Here is an 11,079-nt window from a genome sequence, read left to right on the forward strand (position 1 = left end):
ATGTGGGACTCGATCCCAGGACCTCAGGATCATGACCTGAGCTAAAGGCAGATGCTTCACCAACTGAGCCATCCAGAGACTCCAGTAGATACCTGTTTTCGAAATAAGAGAAAAGAAAATATTTTGGTTAAGAAATTATGTACAGCTGACCCTTGAATAACGTGGGGTTGTTAAGGGCCCCAACCCCCCCTCTAGGAGGTAGTCGAAAACCCACATAAACTTTTCACTCCCTAAAATCTTAACTACTAACAGTTGTTGACTGTTGACTAGAAGCCTTACCAATAACATAAGCAGTTGATTAAAATACATTTTGTTTTGTATATGTATTATAATCTATATTCTTACAAGCAAGCAAGCTAGAGAAGAGAAATGTTAATAAAAAAAAAATCAAAAGGAAGAGAACATACATTTACAGTACTTACTGTATTGATGGGAAAAAACATCCACGTGTAGGTGGGCCCTGCAGGTCAAGCCCCAGCTGTTCAATGGTGGACTGTAACCCATACCCACTTTTAAAGTCTCCTGTTAGGGATGAAAACCAGCCTCATGTCCACTTTCACAACATTAAAAGAATAAGAAAGTGAAAACTCACGGTGTTGTAAACGAGTAGTGAAAGTTAACCAAATCTATAATAAATCTCCCTCAATGACAAGGCCAAGAGAACTGGACAGAGCACCTGTGAGCCCCCTCTGCTGTGCCCCACCCACCCCAAAATAAGTAGAAATGTTCCTTGGTCATTCCCATTGTCTGGGCCTTGAAGCAATCAGAAAATGGCTCCCAATCCTGCAAAGGTCCGAGGTTGCCTAAGACATCCAGTTACCTGCCGGTAATCCATTCCCTGTATCCAGCTGGAAACTCCCAATTCCAGTAAACGGATCTGCAGAAAGTGGAAGGAATTGGCAGTGGCAGGATTGAGAGCTGTGATTTCTGCAAGCGGGGGTGGCATGTGGGGCAATCCTAGAAACAAGAGCCTTAGCCACCATGTTTATTGAGAACAGGGCCTTTCTATCATCCGATTCATTTATATTTGTAAAGAACCAAGTATTTTGTGGCTTTTTTTAAGATTGCATTTATTTATTCATGAGAGACACAGAAAGAGAGGCAGAGACATAGGCAGAGGGAGATGCAGGTTCCAGCCAGGGAGCCCAGTTTGGGACTCCAGGATCATACCCTGAGCCAAAGGCAGATGCTCAACCACTGAGCCACCCAGGTATCCCAAGAGCCAAGTATTTTGGAAGAAGTGTCCACACCAGATGAAAGCAAATAGGCATCTAATAAAATGGACTGCCTACACAGCCATGTCCCCGCCACCTCTGCCCCGGCCCCACCCCGGCCCTGACAGCATTCACCTCTCCCCTCATCTGCGTGGTAACACTGACTTTGATATTATATGAGTCCAGTCCATGGACCACCGCTGACTGGACCACGGGTGAAAAATAGTTGGGCCAATGAATTTCTTCCCTAGGCCAATTGGGCTTGGGAATACAATTTCACATCAGTCAGATCATCAGGAGGTCACAGAAGAGACATTCTTTGAGAGCTAGTGACCGCTGTTTTACAGCTTCAGTAGCAGAATTGAGCCTAGGAGGGGAGGCTGGCCCTGAAAGGAAAGGAGGATGAAGAGGGAGGGGAGGAGAGGAGGAGGAGTAAGAGATGGAGGAGGAGAAGGAGAGTAGGAGGAAGAGGGGATGAAGAAGAAGAGGAGTAGGAGGAAGGGTGATGGAAGGCAAAGGCAAGAGCAGAGAGGAGACAAAAGTCCCAGTGGCCTTCAATCCCTGGCGCAATTGTTCCTGCTGCGCATTAGTTTCCAAGATGCACTTTGGTATATTCACACTAATCTTTGTTTTACTCCAACTTAAGGCACCTACATGAATCTGTGCTGTAAACCCAGTACAATCCGAGGAGGAGGGCAGTGCTTGTTAGAGAGAGAGAATTTAATTATTCTTCACACCACAACTTGCCGAAGTGCTACAAATAGACAAAGGAGCTTTACCCTACTCCAGAATGTGCAGTGTTCTCACTCACAAAGACTGGAGTGCGCTGCGCACGGCTCTGCTCCCAGGGAGGACTGGCTCTCCGAGCTGTGTTCAAAGCCACCTTTGAATGTGGCTGTCGCGTAGCTGCCAGCCGTTTTCAGCTTTCACACACATACCACCCAGACTCCTTCATAACCCAAACTTGGGCTTTTTCCTCCTTCTGCCTCCACTTACACAGGACCTGCCATATGCCCATGGGAGTGGGCCCCAAAAGGGCTGGGGTGTGTTCCTGGTACAGGTGTCTGGGAGACCCGTTCTTTCAGCTTGCTCATGTCCTCTGGCCCTTTAGGGACTCTTCCAGGTGGACTTTCCCATCTTGTGATCGCCTGCTACTAGGCTCGCCAGACTTTCTGACTCTGCTGATCCAACATAATGCAGCTCTCAATGAACAGTTCTAGATACAGTCATTTGATGCCGCGTGATCAAGTTTTCAGTCTCCACCAGGGCTCCGAACATGCCAGGAAGCGTCTCTAAAGTGACATCACTCTTTGCTACATGGCTCTGCTTCAAATTCCAGGGACTGTGTTAGTATTTTCTCACTGGGGCTTACCATGAAATTCACACTGAATCTTTCCCTACCATCAACACCCATAGTACCACAGGATCCGTTGGATCGTATGACGTGAATGCCAGGGCCACCTCAACCTTCCACGGAGCCCTTTCCTGGTGCAGTGGCAGCCAACGCCAACACCTTCCATGTCACGCAGTGTTAGAGAAGGAGCGACATTCCTGGTACTCTTGTGTTTCCTGGCAAAGGTACACCCCATCTCTTGCTCCTTGATGACGTATTAAATTCATGTTCCAAGAAAGAACCGCTAAGTGAATGATGTTAGCTATCTAGGTTTACATTCTGGCCCCCCTTTTCATGCACCTGAGCTGGTAGCCTATACGTTGATAACTGGTGCAGAGATCTAGTGATATGATTTCAAGGAGATCTGTGGAGGTCATTCATCTCCCCAAATGTCTCCATATTGTGCAAAACATCTCTCATAGAGTGTGCCCTCTGCTTCATGATCATGTCTATTGGGGCTTTCTTCAAGGTAGATGATTCTGAAATCTGAATCTCTAGACTCAGTCTTGTCCAAGTTAACCCACTGGCCCTCAACTTTCTCTCCTGTTCTAGTTCTTTCCTCCAACCCTGTCCTGCTTCTCAGGATGGGAAAATCAAACGGAAGGCAGCGTGGCATTTTGGAAACAGCAGCAGAATCCAAAACAGTCTTCACCAATGTAAGATTACATTTGAGGCTAGCGTGGAGGAAAGAATGAATTGAATATCTAGAACCAGAGTAAGGTAGGTCCAGGCAGCAGAAAGAAAAACAGGAAAGGTACAGGATGATGAGATGTGGCATGTTTGAGGAAGAGGAGTGATCCAGTGTGATCTGACAAGCCTTATAATTCTCCAGGTGGGGCGGGGTGGGGGTGGGGCGGTGGTATTTTTGTTGTATTTTTTTAAATATCTCAAAGCCATTTCAAGGAATACAAGCTAAGAGCCATAGAAAAATGGAATATTGTATTTTATATTTGGACTCATCACTGCAGGGAGAAGAAAAGATGGTTATTTCCCAGGTCATATATACAACATGTCAGTTAATAATTTCTCATTGGACATGCACCCTTTTTCTCAGTAGCCTCTCAATGTTGCTCCACATCAAATTCATTGATGACTATCACCTTAGTGCTTTTCCCACCACATTAATGACTCCAAACCTATAATTTTCTGGCTTTCACTTCTTTTTTAATTCTTTTTCTTCAGGTTCCGTCTTTCCCTAGTCAATTGCTTTCCATTTATCTTGATTAAACCTCACTCTATTGATTTTTGTCCTTTCTCAAACTTCTCAGAAACCTGCTGTATATTAATTCTGTTTTCTGTGGTATTAACTCTCCCTCCTGGCACCGGGTTACATTTAGGGAAGCTCTAAAATCCAACAATATTGGGTAACCTCCTTTCAAATTTTGGATGCAATTTTTAATTCTAATAGGATGAGAAAATATATTTTACCTTAGGAGGGGATTCTTCGAATAATTCACTCTTGCTTCACTGTAGAAAATTATAACACTTAAGAGGCATCTACTAAAAAGCTAAACTTTAATATATGCCTTCCTTTACAATCTTTACAAATGCCTTCTCTTTAAAATAAAGAGATAAGTGCATATCCCAATATCAAGGATACTGACTATTTTGAGCATTAAGATAATAAGCAGAATAAAATAATATATAATTACTTTTATTTTGCTGTGTATCAAATATTATGCATTCATTCATTCATTTAATTTTCATGGGAGTCCTAAGAATGCACACCTAAGTAATTTATTCAATGCGATGCAGCAAGGTGGGATTTGAACCCACGCATTTCTGACTCCTCCTACTGTGATAGAATGCCCCACTTTTAATTTATTCATGCAACTTAATAACTTATTTTCTGAGAGTCTCCTATTTTCCACGCACACTGCTAGACACTGAAGATACAGTGATGAATAGATAATTTTCAGCTCTCATAGATCTTGTCTGTGACTTAGACAAGTCTCTCTCTTAGGTTCATCTATATACATTACTGAACATAAAATGAAACCACTAGACAAAAAGAAAGAAAGAAAGAAAAGAAAGAAAGAAAGAAAGAAAGAAAGAAAGAAAGAAAGAAAGAAAGAAAGAAACCACTAGACACGAGCTCCTTCAGTGGACCTCCCTGTACCTCAAAATGTGTTCATACCCTCCCATCTTTCCTTCTCTCCATTTCACTTCAGAGGGAGAAATGTCCATCCTCTTCTCTTGGATCTACTGCCAGTGGCCAAAGCTGTGGTTTTGATCCCATGCACTTCCAACATTTCTGGAAACTGTTTTCCCTTAGTTATCACAAGACTCTCTCTCATCTTCAATCTCTCTCTCTCTCAACCAATTATTTCCTTTGGTAGAAATTCTCCAAAAAAAAATAATTGTTAATTTTTTTTGGTCTTATTTCTTAAGCAACCGCTTTCATTCTTGTCCTCAGCAATAACTTTAACAGCTTTTAGACTTGTTTTGACACTTTCGTGCATCCTATTCACTCTACAAACAAATGTGTATCTTTTGCCTCCCCATTTTCCCACTTGAAGGTAAGAAGAAATAAATATTAAGTGCCCTAATCCCTCCCTCTACAGTGTGATCCTTCTGAGGAATGTGTTTTGCTTGGCTATGCAGGGTTTCCCTGGGAGACATGGCTGTGGTCACACTTGGTGATGTGCTATTTGCTGGCTGCTTCCATCGCTGTCACATCTTGTTCCCCTACCAGCACACAGGTACTTCATCCACTCAGGTCCTCATCTCAGGTTTGCTCAGAGAACCCAAATTAAGAAAAGAGACCCTTTCAAACCAAGTCCTTTCTATTCTAATTTACTCTCTTTCCAAATCTTTCTTCATATGTTCTCTGAAACTGTTTTGTTTTAAGCACTTCTCTTCTGGCTCCTGTGTGAACTTGTCTTGCTGCCTCTACCACCTTCTCCCTCTAAACCATCCCTTACACACTTTGAGTACAACCTTTTCTAAAATGTATACCTGCTCATGTCACTTCTCTGCTTAAAAACTTTTGAGGTCTTTTTTATTGTCCACAGAATGAAGTTAATGTTATTGATGTGGACTATTAAGCCCTTTTTAAATGCACACCAACCTACATTTTTGGTCTTATAACCTGCCATACTGCCCATGGTCCAGCCACATCAAATTAGTTATGTCTTCCCTAAACACGCACCATTTATTTTCATATTTTCATAACCCTTGTCTTTGCACACAGTTTCTTCTTCGTGGTGTGTCCCTCTTCTCTTTCCCTCTCTCCCTCACCTAGAAACACATTCATTCTTCAAGACTCCACCCAGATGCATCTAGAAAACATTCTTAATATCCCTAAACATGGCTATATGTCCAACGGGATGGTGTAGCACTCTGTTCAGATCTCTATCCCATGACCTACTTTCTATTGAAATTTGTGTTCACGCATCTGTCTCTGTCACTAGCCGATAAGTTCTCCCAGGTCGAGACCCCCGTTTACCAATCTTGTTTCTGAATACTAGCAACAATACCTAGCGATAAGTATCTGGATAAATGAATGAATGATAGAAACTACAGGGGCAGCCCTGGTGGCTTGGTGGTTTGGCACCATCTTTGGCCCAGGGTGTGATCCTGGAGACCCGGGATCAAGTCCCATGTCAGGTTCCCTGCATGGAGCCTGCTTCTCCCGCTGCCTGTGTCTCTGCCTTGCTCTCTCTCAATCTCTATCTGTCATGAATAAATAAATAAAATTAAAAAAAAAAAAGAAAAGAAACTACACTTAACTGATGTGAAAGGAAAGAAGCAAGTGGGATGACTCTAGGCTTTTCACTCTCCAGTTTCCTCCACCCCCCTCCTCTACCAGAACCACCACATATAAACTATAATTACTGAAGTATCTTTAATTTTAAAGCAAGTCTCAGGTACAGCATGATTTTTGAAACAAGAAGTCCGTTCCAGCCCTAATAATATCTCTCAGACTACCTCTCCAACACATGAAAATCTTTTATTAAAGATACAAACCTTTCATTTCAACACTAAAGAAAAAAATGCTAAAGTTCAAATGACTTGGGAGTTAACATGTTTATGCAAATTAGTTTTATTGCTAAAGTAAATTGTATCAAATTTTGATATGAGTAGGGGACTAACAACCAAGAAGGCAATGAGTCTCTGAAGAAATGGGGCTACTGGTGCCCTGAATCCATTCCTTTGTACTGAGACAAATGAAATTTATGCACAGAAGTGTTATATTGTGTATTTCCACGTGTTCTACTAAGTTTCAGATTCTTTCTTCTTCTACCACCAAAATGTGTCTATCAATGTCCCATTTCCTGAGGACCCTGCTCTGAACTTCTCTAGACCGGCAAATATATGATCTCTTTTATAGTATTTCGTTTACCTCAATTAAATATTTACTGAGTGTTGATTATATGCTCAGCATAGAGGGATACTATAGCTAATATTTCACAGTATATACAAGCCCAGTTTTTCCAACACTCTAAGTGGGCATTCATTGCCTCCAGGAAGAGTTGTTACGGTCAAGCCAGTTTAAGAGAGCCAATGCCACTCTTCATATAATATGAAAATGATTTGAAAGAATGTGTCATTTAACAGAGAGATTATTTCCCTTTCCTGTACCTTAACCCATCCTCTTTTCCTTTTTTTTTTTTAAGACTTTATTTATGTATTTTGTTGTGCCCAAGATTGTGAATCCGAGAAACCACCAAGGAGCCGACACCAATGCAAACACATGAGGGTTTATTGACAAGCTCAAGCTTGGGTCCAAGTATACCCCATAGAGCAGAGCAGAGGCTTGGACCCCGAGACTAAGAAGCACAGCAGTGTTATAGGGGCCAGTGGCCAATGAGATTGTAACATACGCAGAAAGTTGCACAGTCACGTCGGTCCACACGCAGGTGGCCAGCTGAATTACGATTTACCTTATAGTGACCATTTGAACTAGCCTATTATTCTGGTTAGAATTGGCGCACAGGTTTGGCGGGCAAAAGAGGGGCTCTCATTCCTTGGCTGGTTAAAGGTCAGAGGTCCCGCATTCCTAACTGTGCTGGTTTCTGATAAGGGTGTGCTTAATAGCTAAACTAGGGTGAGGGAGTGCCTTAAACAACAGGCAGGCCGTGTGGGGGGTTTTACATGAGATGGCGGGGGTAGCACAGAATGGAGTTAGTCCTGCTCTGCTTGTCCAGGGGTAGGGGATTTTTGTTAGATTTCCTGGGTCCCACATTCCCCCCTTTTTCAGAGGATCCTTTGCAGGACCCAATCATGGGCCCTGGGCCCCTGTTGACAAAGGCAACGGTCTTAATTTTTCTCGGCCTCCACATATTTAAGAGAGAGAGAGAAAGTGAGTGAGATTGAGAAAGAGAGCATGAGAGAGGGAGGGGCGGAGGGAGAGGGAAAAGCAGAGTTCCCAGCAGGGAGCCCAACTCAGGGTTGGATCCTGGGGACTCCAGGATCATGACCTGAGCAAAAAGCAGATGCTAATCAATAGAGCCACCCCGGCACCCCACCCACTCTCCTCTCCTTAGACCTCAAAGCTTCTGTACTGAGGATGAGGGGAAAGTAACTGAAGACCCAAATAAGTGTAAATATTCAAGAGAAGAAAGCTTGAAAGAAAGAAAATCCCCCTGTTCTCAACAACCCCCATCCACATACATGCAGTCCTGTAGTGTTGAGATTGTTAGAGAAATATAGCAGCATGGCCAGAGCCAGCCTCCAGGGCTTCCCTGACCTAGTGTGGAGTAGAAAATCAAACAAATTTTCCTGAGTCCCAGGGAAGATCAAGGAATTATCAGACATTGAGCCACACTGAGAATGTCCTGAACTCTGCATGACATAGCTACAACCTGTGTGGTCTGATGAGATGGGACAGAGCCAGCCTGCACAGGTAATAACCAGTTTTCACACTCATCAATCGCCCAAGATCTGTGGGCCACCTCAGGGATGGGGATGCCCAGAATTGAGGACATCTTCAATTATCTGAGGTCAAATTTCTACCAAACGGAAGAATGAAGGCAAAGATAAAAGAACTTTGATTTATAGCAAATGAAAGATACATTTCTTGTAAAACTGAATTTGTGATCTAGCATTTATGCCAATACTTCAGCACTTACCTAAAGCAGTGAGCGACTCTAAAAACAGAGTGAATTATAGGGTGCCTTCCTTAAAAAGAGTCTATGGAAGGAGAATGGACTTTAGACCCAGACTTTAGACCCAGCTTGCATGTCCCCAGCTAGGGCTATGTGTTTATATTGCCTGGCTCGCTTTTGTCAGCTATAGAATGAAAATAATGTTTTAGAATTAAACGAGGGGTGGACGTTAAAATCCTGGATACATGTTATGAGCTCAGTAGATGCTATTTCCTTTATTTCTACAAAAACTATTTTTTTCTTTTTTTTCTATTTTTTTCTTAATTTAGAGGCCATATTTATATAAAAGAAAGAATAATCATGCCAAGATATAATGACTCAATCCTCTAATTACTTAGAAAGCATGACTGCGGACTTCTGTTACAGTGAATCTGTGGGAAGAAGGTGACATTCTGCTGAATGTGTGGCGACAACTTTTTCCCTCCTACCAAATTTCACAATGCTGATTTCACCTGCTCCTAGATTTCTTAGATGTTTGGATCAGAGTTTAACCTAAGTGGACGCTGGTTGTAGTGGCCACACAGAGCTCATCTGTAAACTTGAGGTATTGTCTGATCACAATATAATAGAAGGAAGCTTTTTTTTTTAAGATTTTATTTATTTATTCTTGAGAAACAGAGGGAGAAACAGAGGGAGAAGCAGAGGGAGAAACAGGCTCCCTATGGGGAGCCCGATGCCAAACTCCATCCCAGGACCCTGGGATGACGCCCTGAGCCAAAGGCGGATGCTCAACCACTGAGCCACCCAGGTGCCCCAGAAGGAAGCTTTTTTATTTTTGCTCATAGTGGTAAGATTTTGTGCAACTGAATTTGAATCATAAAGTCCATTTCAAGCACACCCTCTTTAAGCACTGGTCTCTGCAGATGAAAGAAGTAAAATGAGGTTTCTAATTTACAGTGAGTGTTATGATGCACAAGGTAGCCATAGCTTTCGGGGAAGGAAAGTGAGGACTTGACACAGCAATTTAGAATTTTTATAGTTAGTATCATTTTCTTGTTAGTGGGTCCATTGACAATCATAATATCAGGCCATAAAAGTTGGTGTTAACTTTACTTTGCTATTCCCAAATTTTCACCTTATTTTTTTTCTAGTTCAAACAATCATTGACAATTATAGCTGAAGCGGATTGTAGAGATCAGTCAACCCACAGACAGCAGTGTGGCAGCTTCTAGGCAGAAGTTCATGTACAGGTGGTTTAATTTTCTCTCCTCAAAATGTTTCCTCCTCCTTTTCTTCTTTTTTCTTTCTTCCTTCCTTCCTTTTTTTTTTTTTTTTTTTTTGTTACTGTTCATTTCTATTTTTCTCTTTTTTAAAATCAAAGTATGGCTTAGATATAGGAAAGTGCCCAAAGCTTAAGTTTTTTTTAAAGATTTTATTTATTTATTCATGAGAGACAGACAGAGAGAGAGAGAGAGAGAGGCAAAGACACAGGCAGAGGGAGAAGCAGGCTCCATGCAGCGAGCCCTACATGGGACTTGATCCCAGGACCCCAGGATCATGCCCTGGGCCGAAGACAAGCACTAAACCGCTGAGCCACTTCCACATTTCAATCAAGATACTGAACATTTTTACAGTTTCCTTGTAGCCCTCTTATAATCAAAACAATCCAAAATAACCACTATTCTGATATCTGTACCCACAGATTAGTTTTTGTTTGCTTAATTTTAAATCTTGCATAGACAGAATCCTACTGTATGCCATCTTTGTGTGCATGAATACAGCTGCTATGAATAATCTTGTACATGTCTGTTGGCAGACATGTGCATCCATTTATGTGTATTTATCCAGGAATTAAATTACTAGGTCACAAGTCATAAATATTTTACATATATGCTTACATCTGCCAGTTTTCTGAAATGATTAAATTGGTTCATATATTCAGCAGCAATGTATGAGTTCTAGTTGCTCCACATCCTCACCAATACTTGGTAAAATGTTTTCAATGAATTTTAATTTGAATTTATCTAAGGTCTATGTGAATCTTCCTCAGTCTGTATGCCTCCCCCTGTTTTGCATCCAGACTTTAAGTTCTAGACCCTTGAAGGCCATTAGCTAAATAACTACTAATCTCATCCAATTCCTCATTTACCAGATTAAGAAAACTGGCCCCAGTAAGTCTACCTCGCTAACCCTGCATCACATAACTAGTAACAAATTTTGAATTAGATCTCAGACTGACTGGACTTCTAGCCCAAGCCTCTTTCCACTGCATGGCACTGCCACCCACTGCTACTCAGTCCCCCTTTTGACTCTTATCCCCAATTGCTAAATCCCCTTTCAGATAATTTTATGAAAGAAAAGGCACTTTTGATGATGGGCCTCGCTTGGCACCATATCGTTGGCCTGTATCACACTTTCTCTT

This window comes from Vulpes vulpes, chromosome 7 (genome assembly GCF_048418805.1).
Source record: "Vulpes vulpes isolate BD-2025 chromosome 7, VulVul3, whole genome shotgun sequence".
Classification (NCBI taxonomy): domain Eukaryota; kingdom Metazoa; phylum Chordata; class Mammalia; order Carnivora; family Canidae; genus Vulpes; species Vulpes vulpes.